Source organism: Aulonocara stuartgranti (genome assembly GCF_965226115.1).
Source record: "Aulonocara stuartgranti genome assembly, chromosome: 23".
In the NCBI taxonomy this organism is placed as follows: Eukaryota; Metazoa; Chordata; class Actinopteri; order Cichliformes; family Cichlidae; genus Aulonocara; species Aulonocara stuartgranti.
The window spans coordinates 32,595,685-32,609,395 of NC_138958.1; the positions used below are offsets into that span (position 1 = coordinate 32,595,685).

General features: G+C 40.6%; 1 protein-coding gene and 1 long non-coding RNA gene across 10 annotated transcripts in view; one reads left to right on the forward strand and one right to left on the reverse strand.

Moving 5' to 3' along the window:
- The window catches only part of LOC309699706 (bile salt export pump-like), a 41,251-nt gene that overhangs the window by 23,373 nt on the left and 4,167 nt on the right, over positions 1–13,711 (reverse strand). The gene's annotated exons all lie outside the window — the stretch shown is intronic.
- On the forward strand, positions 9,163–13,396 carry LOC309699709. Of its 4 annotated transcripts, none has more exons than XR_014274440.1 (5): positions 9,163–9,909; positions 10,466–10,627; positions 10,880–10,988; positions 11,094–11,213; positions 11,356–13,396. It is a non-coding gene; the product is annotated as an uncharacterized lncRNA (long non-coding RNA). The 4 variants fall into 4 exon arrangements; XR_014274441.1 differs by having other exon boundaries at positions 9,163–9,382; positions 9,481–9,909; positions 10,466–10,988; XR_014274442.1 differs by having other exon boundaries at positions 9,163–9,382; positions 9,509–9,909; positions 10,466–10,988.

Here is a 13,711-nt window from a genome sequence, read left to right on the forward strand (position 1 = left end):
TCATATTCAATTCAGCTTCTCCATCATGTACTTTTAGATGTTTCATACAGGATTCAGCATATTAGTTGTTTTCACAGGTGTGCTCTACATCTCAACCATGGCTCATAATAAGACGACAGTCTTTCAAACCGGTCAAGTGCCTCTATGCACATCATTAGTTAAAATATTTACCTATATCACTTCACCTCATATGTCATTGTACTGAATTTGAGAAACCCTAAGCTTAATGCAGATTACTTTTAACAATTATCCACCTCAATTAAATCTATGGTCTGGCACACAGGCTGTTGTCGAACAGGGCAAGCTAAAGAATAAACATTTTGTGTCAGCAAGGGGTGGGGGAAAGCCATTCACCAGAGCATATCTCAAGTGCTGCTGATGTGGACTGGCCTTCTCCGCACGCTCTTCAAGGCTGGTGTGTTTTCTAAAAACTTCTAACATTTGAATCTCTTCCATTTATAAACCTGCGATTAACCGCACGGCTCAGGTCCGCGTGAACCCGCGCAGCTAAGGAGCTGTCGTTCTCTTTTATTTAAAGTCCAGCATAAACGTCTGTCACCCTCTGACACACTCTTGGTTGCTTAGGAACCCATGATAACAACAACAGCGGGTGTCACAGACCACGTGTTCTGCTCCACACCCACTCACACAAACACACTCAAACACAACAACAACAACACAAAATAGGCCTATTGTCCAGCACAATCTGGACCCCGCTGAACTTCTCAAGTTCCCCACAAAGCGGCGGATCCCACAAAGCGGTCTACATTTCTCCCCACTAAGACGGCGAACCAAAAAAGTTCGAACTGCGCAACTCTGCGACTTAATGCTTCTGTACAAAAAAACCCCCACTGAGCGGCTTTGTACATCGCCCCACTAAGACGGCGAATTTTAGCCCCACTAAGCGGCCACGGACAACGCCCCACTGAGCGGCGAAGACGTACAGACGGCGAATTTTAGCCCCACTGAGCGGCCACGGACAACTCCCCACTGAGCGGCGAAGACGTACAGTTATAGAGTTGGACTCTAAACTTACTCGGTGTTGCTTAGCGTGTAGTATAGCCTCGGATCCCGCCGATCGTCATTCATCAAGGAGAGAAAACAGACAGCTAATCCACTGGCCCGATGACAAATTCTCACGTCTCGGGACTTTACTACAGGAACTTCCTGGCTGACGTCAGTCTTTCAGCGTGTCTCTTCTCCCCTTGGTGAATGTCGACTGCAGGGCTCCGGCTCTCGAAGGACCAATTAATGATAGGTTTGTAGCTTGAACCTATTCGCTGGAACGTTGAAGACAATATATTTACACAGCAAGCAAGACACGAAGTAGGCAAAGTTCTTCATGTTTCTCGTGCACGGGAGAGAACCGGACAAACGTCGTTCCTTCGCTTGACCCCAGTTACTCTCATCTGCTCCCCCATAACACTGCTCTTTTATTGAGGTTATATGAATATGCATAGAGGTTCATTAACATATGACGTCTACATACAAACAAAAAGTACCTTGCCTGTGTGTGTGTGTGTGTGTGTGTGGGGGGGGGGGGTCAGAGTGTGACCCCATAAATGACTTCCCTAAACCTGCTGGTCTGGAAGTCCAACAGTTCATCTAAACAAAAGGCACTTAGCCTAAAACAGATATAGCCACGTTTATCCTACCATAAAACAATAAAACAAGGTACGACCTCTTCCCATGCTCCCAGGATGTAGGTGTGCATTCCTGCTAAAGATCACACATCCTATCACTACACAATTGATTATACACCTCTAAGCATATATGGTTAAATATTTCTAAGCATAAATGACAATCAACAATACAAAACCTAACATCCCCTGTCAATGACTAATTTAAATTTCTCATCTAAACTTAGTTTAGTCTTGCAATTTTCATATATTGTTTAAGGGCTTTCAGTCTCTTACAATGAATTATGCTCAAATCAAACAAAGTGGTCATGTTTTCCCTGGAAGTTATGCCCCTTGGAAAGGAGTTCCGCAGGAAAAAGCGGCTGCACTGTTGCTTTGAAAACTTTACTGCGGTCTTGAGTTCTATACTTTGAAAAGCTAAAATACCAGTATGAAAAAGTGTAAATCCTTTACATTTTGATAGGTAACATTTTGTTACACTATTTGGGATAGTTACAGAGCAACATGAAAGGAAAATGTAGGCTCCAGTTAGCTAACATTAACCAATATCAAATGATGATGTGATAATCAAACACAAGGTGAGTTGTGAGCCATAGCTGTGTCTACTAGAAGGCCTTCTTCTAAGAACTGTCTGTTAGTATTATTATCAGTGTGGCTGCTCTGTCAGAAGTGCATCAGCAGTTACATTACCAGCAAAGGATGACATAGTTTCTGCAGTCAGTAGCTATGGGAATGTACACAGACCGAAGATTCAGTGTAACAGTTATCCAAATGATGTAGATCCTCTTTACGAGCCCCTAAAATCAAATAACATTAAATTAAATCAAGGACTTGAGTTTCCAGCTAATCTAAGCTCCATGCAACCTCTGTGGTCACTGTAGTAATGACCTGGCCATCCATTTATTTTGTGGGACAGTAAACAACATGCACAGCATTTAGAAAGCTGAATACTTCTTGCTGTACATCTTCCACATGTTACACACAGTGGCAGTGGTCGACCAGTAATAACAAAAATGAGTTCATTATAATAATAATTGTGCTAGTGAAAGCTTTTTTGTTTAGTAGCAGTTTGTTTGTTTAGTATGACTTGGTATTTTGTATCTTTTCTAACGTCCCCAATACAAAGAACATTTAATTTTGTTGCTGTATAGATACCTCGTATTGATCCTGCCACGCCATGTTTCTCCAGAGTGATCGCTGCTGTGATTAGGTGCTGTACTGTTGTGATTTGTCAGATTGTTTAGCGGGGTTAACTTACGTATTTCATTGCCTATTTCTAAAAGAAATCAAAGATAGTTTTGAGGGAAATCTCAATTATAAATAATATCATATGGTCCAATACAAAATTAACACTATGCATAGATGTGCATGTCTGTGGAGATTTTTCTGCTCAGAGCTTATAAAGACTTGTGTGAAACACAGGTTCATGCCACAGCACTGAAACTGTCCAAAATTTTGAAAGTTTTGAATGATTGGTCACTGCACATAATAAACTAACTCCCTGCCCTACTGCCATTCCCTCGTGTCTAAAATGTCCTGTCCCTCCCTCACTTCCAAGGAAGCCTCTAAATCCTACTTCACCTGGGCCCAGGTGAAGATCCCAAACAAACGTAGAATACTTAAAAATAAATCTTTGCAGGTTGAGTAGGATGACAGACTGGTACAGGGAGAACTCAGTCCTCAAAATAAAAGATCCCATGCTGATTAGTAACAGGAAAAGACCTGGGGCCTGGATCTCCTCCATACCTGCTTCATGCCCTGGGGAACAGGGCTGTGGCCCCCCACACTCCCTAGCAGATCATTATATGGAGAAACCTTTGGAATACAAGCATGCTGATCCACACAGGTATGCACACAGGTGTACACACGGGTGTTCACAGACGCGGACTACACCTTTCTTGGCTGCTGCCTCAAAGCACATTGTGTGCTGTCTATCTTGCGTGCTGCACAATATCATTTAATATTTAGTATCTACTGTTATCTACAGCTAGCTAGTTTATCGGGGTGGTGCTGTATTTATTATGTTGCTCTTTTTTTGTTTGCTTTCTCTTGTTTTTTTTTTCTCCATACAGGTGATCCAGGTGTTTTGTTTGTTTTTCTTTCTTTCTTCCCCCCTTTCTCACCGTCTCTTCTCCCCTCTGGTTTTCTTTCTCTCCCTCTCTTTCTTTCATTCTCTCTCCCTGTCCTATCCCCCTGTCATGTCTGTCCCGTTTGTAGCAACCAAAAATAAAATAATTACATAATTATAATAAAGGTCAATCAAATGGACCAATAAGGCAAGGCCATGATGATCCACTTGGTAAAATAAATCCGCTTGGCATCTTTCTTGGCCTTAAGACAACAATTCTGATGGCTAAAGATCCAAACAGGACAACAAAAAAAAAGTAACAGGAAAAGACCTAAGAAGGTACATAACACTTGCAACACTTTTAATTTAGTTGTCAGGTAAATCATTGTTAATTAATGATTTTATTATCATACATTAACTTAATTTCATGTTTTTAATGGAGACTTGGCTAGATAAAGATACAATTACAATCATTCTTACTGAATCAGTCACTCCTGACTTCAGTTTTGTTCACGAGAGAGAGGGAAAGAAAGGAGGGCCTATTGACCAATCTAGTCAATAATTCCATCCAGTGCAAACATATGTACTACAGAGAATATACTTCCTTTCAATATGTTGCAATCAGGGTTACTATATTCAGTTTTTCTAAATTTTATAAGCCACCTAAATACAATATTCTTTGATGAATTTGCTGAATTATTGTCCATAATTTGTACTTAATCTGATTATCTGGTAATCACTGGTGATTATAACATCCATGTTGACATTTCCCATGTGTAATATTCTGGTTAATTATAAGTTGATCCAACATGTTACAGTGCCAACGCACAGGGCGTAGACTGGATGTAATATTAAAACCAGGGGTTTTAATATTTCTAAGATCACAGGAAGTGATGTGGCTCTCCGTGACCATAACTGTGTGTTTTTTCATGTAAATGCTCCAGTGCACAAAGACGCAAAATTGAGGTAATCAGTAAGTAATATATTAATGAAATGACAAGGGAATTATTCTCCCACACTATCTCCTCTTTGCCTCCACTTTGTGGACTTTGTCCACTTAACAGTTAACAAGCTTGTAGATGAGTTCAGTTTCAAAATTACAGATGTTTTGGAGTGCATTCATCCAACAACAGTAAAGACTCAAGTGAGTTTCTCCATGGAGAAACAAATCTTGATATCCGCTATCAAGACATTCGACCTTATCCTTCTGGGTGTCTTGTGGGAGGTGCTTCAGGAGTATGTGGTGTCTGGCCTATTGCTACAGGCCATTCAATCCTTATAAAATCATTGCAAGAGCTTGGTCCCCATAGCTGGCAATAATTCAGACTTGTTTCCAGTGGGTGTTGGACACTGCCAGGGCTGCCCTTTGTCACCTATTCTGTTCATAATTTTTCTGGACAGAATTTCTAGGCATAGCCAACTGGCTAAAGGCTTCCATTTGGATGGTCTCAGAATCTCATCTCTGCTTTTTGCAGATAATGTGATTCTGTTGGCCTCATCAAGTGACCGCCTCCAGCTCACACTGGAGCAGTTCACAGACAAGTGTGAAGCGGTGGGAATGAAATACAGCATTTCCAATTCTGATCCCACGGTCCTCAGCTGGAAAAGGGTGGCGTGCTCACTCCGAGTCAGGGACGAGTTCCTGCCCCAAGTGGAGTAGTTTAAGCATCTCGGCCACCTTCTCCCCTCACTCGGGTACTTGTTCGCGAGTGAGGGGAAAAGGGAGCGGGAGTTCAACAGATGGATTGGTGCTGCGGCTGCAGTGATGTGGACGTTGTACCAATATGTCATGGTGAAGTGAGGGCTGAGTGTAAAAGCGAAGCTCTCAATTTACTGGTCGATCTGCGTCCCTACCCTCACTTATGGTCACAAGCTTTGGGTAGTGACCGAAAGAACAAGATTTTGGATACAAGCGGCAGAAATGAGCTTTCTCCGAAGGGTGGCTGTCCTCTCTGTTAGAGATAGGGTGAGGGCTTAGGCCATGCGGGAAGGGCTTAGAGTAGGATGGATGGATGGATGGATAAAAACAGATGAGGGTCCAAAGTACAATGCCCACCTTCACTTGCTAGAATGCTGAAATTCTGCCTGAAATCTTGGTGATATTTTGGAATCTAAGCTAAATTTTAAAAGTCATATCAAAGCAATAAACAAATCATCCTTTTTATCACCTAAAGAATATATCTAGAATAAGGGGACTGATGGCCCAAAATGATTTAGAGAATTTTGTTCATGCATTTGTTTTCAGTAGGCTTGACTACTATAATGGAGTTTTTTTCAAGTCTCTTTTAAAAATCATTAAGACAACTGCAACTAATTCAGAACACAGCTGCATGTTTCCTTACAAAGACCAATAAAAGGGAACACATTACTTAAGTTCACAGATCTCTACACTGATTTCCTGTGCCCCAAACATCTCATTTTAAAAGGTTGCTGCCAGTGTATTTGTCACACTGCCGCCAGGTGCTGAATGGTTCTGGTCCAGAACTAAACTCTACTAATTTGGTCAAATAATATCAAACTACCAGAAAACCTGAACTCTGATCAAAATCTGCTCAAAAGTCCTTTAAATTAGGTCTTGAAACTTTTTTGTGTTATCACTTTTAAATAATATGTACAGGTTTTTTTTTCTCTTTTGAATATATTTTCATGCATATGTACACTGACAGTGGTGGCGATGATGATGATGATGATGGCAGAGCTGATGATGGTTGTGGTGGTGATTGTGGTGGAAATGATAATAGTTACGATGACGGTGTATTTGCCATTGACCTCTGTTTGTGTCGTATATAACTCACTGTGTGTTCCGTTGATGGTTTCTCGCTATCTGTTGTTTAATGTTCTTTGTTTTTAATGTAATGCCTTTTAATGTTTATATAAAGCACCTTGAGTTGTCTTGTGCATGAAAATGTGCTATATAAATAAATCTGCCTTGCACCTCCCCCCTCATACTGGTCACCAGCTTTGTCACACACTGCTGTGGAATGGCATCCCATTCCTCAACCAGCATTTGTTACAAGTCTGCCAGTGTGGTTGTGTTGGTCCCTCTGGCACAAACAGCAACCCAAAGTGATCTCACATGTGTTCATTGTGGTTAAGGACAGGACTGGAGGCAAGCCTCTTCCTCCCAAATTCTGGAGATAGTCTGATAAATCTCTCTGATAAACCCACTCTCTGGGGGCAAAAATTGTTAGGGGATGGAGTTTGGTCCCAGACTGTGGAGATTTGGCCACTGGTTGCAGCTTTGTTTTTCAATGGAGGGAGAAGCCACCCCACACCATCACATTGCTTCCACCAAATCCTGTTACCCTGTTGGAGTAATTATATGCTTTTTGATAAAGCATAGTTAGGGCTGAATTAGTCTACCTTAAATAATTCCTTAGATACATTGCAATACCTCTAATCTGCTGGGGCATTCCCATGATGCATTGTTTCTTTTTCAGTCACATTTGGTTAAGAGTTCAAAACAAGTATACAAGTAGCTGAGGTTGAGTGGTTTGGAGACAAAGTTAAAGAGGCCAGGCTGAAATGGTTTTGACTAGGGCTGGGCGATATATCGAGTTTTTTAAAAATATCGATATATTTTCATACGAGATATAAGATGTGACAACATCATTTATATCGATATAGTCTATGTTACGTTATGATTATACTTGTGGAGCCACAGGTTTGCCTCTCTTTCGTCCACTTTTGTCTCTACGCAACGTTACTCGGCCTCGCCTCTCCTTCACTGAACACAACTCCGCCTCCCCCATAGCTTCACCTGCAGGCAATGACAAGATGAAAGCGGAAAATCTCCGTTAGCGAGTTACCGTGCGTGGGGCTGGACGGTGTCAACGTGTTAGCGAACATCGTTAGAGCTAACCGCGCTAACGACATGCAGCCAGGAGGGGCTGCACGGCCTAAAATCCTTTCATTTTCTCAAAAATCGACAGTGCGCCTTATGTATGAATTCTGGTTGTGCTTACTGACCGCGAACCGATATTATGTGGTACACAGAGCTCAGCAATCTGTCAAAAAATGTTTTAATATGACTTTGCTAAGCTACGGAGCTGCACCGCTTGATGGATTGTCAGAGGATTACGGCTACCGGGGAGGAGCCTCGCGGAGTGATACGTACCGTGTGTGTATAAGGACCACAAATGGCACCTGTTCAGAGACGTGGTGCAGCTGTGAAATCTGTCTCTTTGTTATTATGCTCAGCGTCTATTAGTTTACATTTTCACTGCACAATTGTGAGCTTTTTGTTATGCACAAAAACAACATTGTTTTCTTTTATTTATGGACCATGATTATTTAATAAATGCTGATAATTTATTTTTGAGTAATTTCTTCATGTACATCTACGCTGTATGTAAATAAAAGTGCCCGTGTGACATCTGGGACACAGTGTGACTAAGAACTCTCTTTTTGTTCTTAACTTATGGCTTTAAAAAAAAAATCGAGATATATATCTTATATCGCCATCCAGCTAAAAAATATCGAGATATGAATTTTGGGTCATATCGCCCAGCCCTAGTTTTGACATGTATGGAAGACAAATATTGGATATACTGGACAACTGATGTTAAAAATGGAGTTGCTGGGCAGAAGGAAAAGAGGAAGACCACAGAGCAGGTTCATGAATGTAGTGAAGAAAGATATGCAGAAGATCTGTGAGACAGAGAAAGATGCTAGGGATAAGGAGAGCTAGGGGCAAACTCTCTGCGTTAGCAAGCGCTAAAGTGAGAAGGCAACACGTTCTCACTCCCAACTCGTCAAACGTGTTGAAGGAAAAAAATGTCCATCCTGGTTTTCCCTCCAAGGCACGAGCGATAAGCAGAGTTCTGTCCTTTCCTTCTAAGATTCCTAATTATTTAAAGTAACACTCAGGTATGCCATTCAGCGTGTTAGTACGAGCTCGGGAGCAGCTTGGGAGAACAAGAAAACAGAGACTGCTTTAGGTTGCCTTCCCAATCGACTCAAAGGTTTATTAAGTATACAACAGCTTATATAGAGAAAAAAAGGTTCGTGTGTCAGCAAGTTCCGGTACAGACCAAATAAGGAAACGTCTTCCTGCCTTGTGAGCAAAGAAGTATCCTGTGTGTAGTTTATCAGTTCAGCTACAATTTATGATCATCCCAGCAAAATACACTCCTAGACATAGAATACAGAGTTCTTTCATTAGTGAATTCTGAAACAAACCACCTGGCCTTTAACGAGCCTTTTTCTAAGAGATAAAGAAAAAGGGAGGATGGGAGTAAGGAAGTGGTCTCGTCTCTGTGGTGTTTTCGACCTTGGGGTACCAGCCTGTGAGTCTTACACATTAATTCTTGGGTCACAGAGAAAGAGAAAAACAACTATTAAATGGGCCTTATTGAGTAACTCTTTTCTGTATAATATCACAATAAAACAATATCCTGTAAATGCTACCGTGGTATCAAAATATCACAACACGTGTGACGCATGGTCCTGTTTGGCTTTTTGTTATTTTAATTCTCTTTTCTGTTTTCCAGAACAGTTCTTCACAGTCACTGTCCACATGGGTCAGTGGGACCAAGAAGCACTCTGCTAATGTGTGGACCCTGACCAGCAATATCCAGCAAGACCCAGACAGCGTTTTCTATCTCCCAGCTGGAGTTTTTTGTTTGTCTGTGACTGGAGAGTCAGATTTTTGTTGAGCTTCACACTTGCAGAGGTAAGTCAGTTTGCAGAGATCCCTCCCACCCTGGCTTTTATGTCCTAGATTTCTTATCTGAAACAGTAATATTTCAGTGACTGCTGCTTATACCACAGGTTAATACACTCTACTGATCCCTGATAGGAGAATCATCAATTTTGCCAGCAAAGAAGCCTGGTGGATGTTTGTTTACAGTCTGATGATGGGACATCATGCTCTGAATCTTCAAAGTTTGCCTCCTCATTATTATTCATACCCAGTAATGTGAAGTATGCTTATATCTACTATAACTGAACCAACCTGGTGCTTTTCATTTATGGAGGCTGTTGAGTCTGAATGTTGGATGTTGTGTATCTCGTGTTCTCTGGGCTTTGTTGTCCTCAGTCTTTTCGCAGGATCAGAAAACAAAACCAGGAGGCGCGTAAATGTTTCTTCTCCATGATGTTTCTTCAAATGTTTCTTCTGGATGATGATATGACCGTGACACGGGATGCCACCTTTGGTCTTGTGATGAAGCAAAGCTCAGGAAGAAGTGGGATTAAATGGTACCCACATGTTGAGAAGGATGTACAGGGGCACCTGCAGCCAAATCCAAGCTTCAGCTTAGTTGTAGTTGCAGAACGCTATAGACTGAGACAGCTGAGGCATCAAATGTTTGATTAAACGGATGAAAAAGAGAAGTTTTTTCCCTATAATTATCACTTCTTAAAATCTGTAGCAGCTTCAAGTTTGTCAGCATGCTGAGCATGCTCAGAATGTGACAATATATTTTTGTTCAATATTTAATTTCTTTCAGTTGGAATTGTTAAATGAAAAAAAAAATATATATATATATATATATTCTTATAATTTAGCAAACTAATTTATTAAAAAAATATATATACATATATCTGTATTAGTTTTAATAAATTAATTTGACACCTGTATTGAAAATACCATATTGTATTCATACAGAATCAGTTTGGTATCATTGTTTGTCTGTTCACTGATTGCTGAAACTAAGAGCTACTTTGATCTGTTTAGATCTAAAGTATCCAAAGTTGAGCTCTAATGTTTCTTCACCCCTGTGTGTGTGATATGTGATTTCCTACATGCTGGCAGAGCAGAGCAGCAGTTTGTGCTCACAGATGGTGACGGTGTGGAGAGACAGTGGTGTTTCCTCAGAAGAACCAGCAGAGTCACAAAGGACACCAGTCCATCTCGCCACCTTGACTTGCTGACTGATGTTCGTCTGCACTGCACAGAGGAAATCAACTGACCGAGGTTTGTCCAGTGACGTGTTATGAAATGTATATTTGTTTTATGCTTACAGATATGTTTTTCTTGACAGAGGCTCTGCAGAGGTTAGACAAAGCAGAGAAAACATGTGCTTTACATTTTACTGTGATTTATTGAGATATTTGTTGCCTGATGTTCAGCAGGAATGGAGAAATAGAATCAAAGGGAGATGTTTTTGATGTTTTTGTAATGATGTAAGTAAATCTTCAATATTATTTATTTGCTTGGTTATATTAGGAGTGTTTCTGAGTGAGGGGGAGAGGAGTCATCATCCAGGTAAAGTGACGTGGATCAGTGGATACACTTGTCTCCCCTTTAAAGGAGACGATCCAAGTCATCCTTAAATGTTAGTGCTTTCAAATACACAAACATTTTTAAAGGACAAAAATGAACATCCAACTTTGACTGTAATACAAAATAAATCTTTGCATGTGTGTTTTCAAACTCTCAGATGGGCAGGATATCAGTCTTGGACTGTCTAACCTGCCGGAGCAGCACTGAATGACCACCGCACGAGCATGTTCCTGCAACATTCAGCATCTGATCCTTCATCTGTGTGCTTCTGCTTTTGGTAAGTAGAGTTACCCAACTCCAGTAACTCTAAACACATGCCATCCATTTCTAACGGCCTGGTTACTTCCTGTCAGTTACTTTAGAAACCATGTGGTCACCTGACCTAACACTGTTTCTTCTCCTTCCCCTTAATGTTCAAGTGTCACATGTCAAACAGCTGGAGAGGAAACTACACCAGTGTACTGAGATGTTTCACCAACACGTGCCAGATGCTGTTCCTTCATGGTGACATCACCAGAGACAGCCCCACCCACCTCAGGACCCATTGATTATGATGATTATAATGATGACAGCGAGCGGAACTAAGACTGTAAAAATCCACGACCAGAATGTTTCTTTCTAATTATTAATGAATACTGAGAGCCTCTTTCTGTGTTTTGTCTGTTTTGGGGTTATTTTTTTTACCTCATTTGTTACTAACAAAGTTCACCAAACTCACACAGTTTACATTCTGTATGTTTCCATCTTTACCAGCCACACTCTAACTGCATTTAAGAAAATAATCCTTAGAAATCGTCGTTTTTCTCTTTTGTAATTGATGATAATTCAGTGAATATACTGCGCTGCTTCCTTTTATTGCGTCACACATTGCTTTAAGTTTTTCAGTGTCCAGTTATTTTTTACTGCTGTTTGAATTCTCTGTATGTTTGACCCTGTGGACTGTTTGATGGACTGCTTGTCTTCCTGTTCGTTACCGCCGCCTGTTTTTTAACTCATTCACTGCCAGGGTTTTTGAGCATTTTTACTCATTTTTGAAGAGCCACAGAAAACTGTGTGTTATGATCATATAAACGCTGAACCTATCAAAATGAAGAACAGACTCTCTTCTTCCATCCAAAAAAAAAAAGCTTGTTTCTACCATTTTCCATTCTTTAATAATCAGCTGTAGAAGAGAGGTGGGTTCCACCAAAAATGCCTGTTTTGACCACAAAAAGGGAGAAAACGAGCTTTTTGTGAAAAATACATTTCAAGCAGTCTGATGTTCACTGACAAGCTGCCCGAGGTTGTATTCTAGCCCCTCCCATTGAAAAACGTAATTGACGTCTATAGACGTCAATGGCAGTGAATGAGTTAATAAAGATTTGGATTTCTGACTTTAACACAGCCTCTGCGTGTCCTCCCTTTGTGTCCTCTTCCTCTGTGAATGTGTTGCATGTGTCACAGATTCATTTTATTAACAGCTTTCCCACAGTGAGTTGCATCAGCATTCATTCACAGCACATTTCGGAAGGATTCAGATTAATACAGTGATCTTACAGTCAGAATGATCCTGACAGAGTGCCACTGTAAATGATCTTTCATCAGGTAAATTTTAAAGTTCAGTATTTCAAAGCAGGAGTTATGAAGAATCATACTGGCATTAGGACTAATAATATGTACTTACAAAGTCAAAGTTTTTTAATTATGCTAGAATATTGGAAGACAATCAACTTTTAGTGTTTTCCGCATATTAATTATTCTGAAATAGAGACGGTGACCCTAACTGTACAGAAGCACTAAACAACTGACAATCTAACAGACATCATTGGCCTGAGCCGTCATGCACAGTGAGTTTGATCCTTTGCTGTGAGAGTATGACAAGCATGTTTCTGGTCAGTTTGGAAGAAATAATATCACAATGTTGATCTTTTTTTCAATATTCCTTCTCTTTTACAACATAAACTGTGATCAAAGCTACTTATGTTCACAGCATGTAATAATACTGACAGTCCAGGGCATTGTGGTCTGTTGAGCTAGGGTTAGGGTTAGGGTTAGCAATTCAGACATATGTAATAAATATTAAACATCTCTGACGTGGGCCACTGTCCGCAGTGTTGGGAAATCCATACCAGGCTGGAACGAGTCAAGGTAGGTGAGCATCCACGAGAAGACACAGCAGATGTATCCTACTAATACTGACAGGACCAGGAGACTCCAGAAACCGAGCATCTTCTCTTCAGTGCCATCCTCTCCTGTCACCCTCTCTGCCCGCAGCTCTTTGAGTATGGGGTAGATAAGGGCGCAGAGAAACCCTTATTACTAATTTGTATTATAATTCAATTTTCATGAAATATTCATATTCAGTATTGGTCCTTTTATATTATAACCACACATCCACCCAGGCTCATGGTGGGGCAGGGCTCTGTCCTGGGATGCTTGAGTACAAGGTAATGTACACCTGACCAGGTATCCAGTCTGTCAGATTTGTTTTCAATATTTGGTTCAAAAACATGAGTGACAACAAAAATCCAACTTCTTGCATATGATGAATGAAGTCTGTCTTTGACTGTATTGTCCAGCTGATCCATCAAACCCCCAGCAGGTGAACCTTATTCATGACATAACACGGCAACAATGCAAAAAATGAAACAGCAACAGTCTAAATGTAAAGTGCATTCTAAAGTCCTCTTCAATAAATCATATGAAAAGAGTCATTCAGGACTGTAAAACGTGAACTACAGAACCCAGAGTCTTCATCATTAAATCTCTGGTTGCTTCATTTTTCTATCCTATATC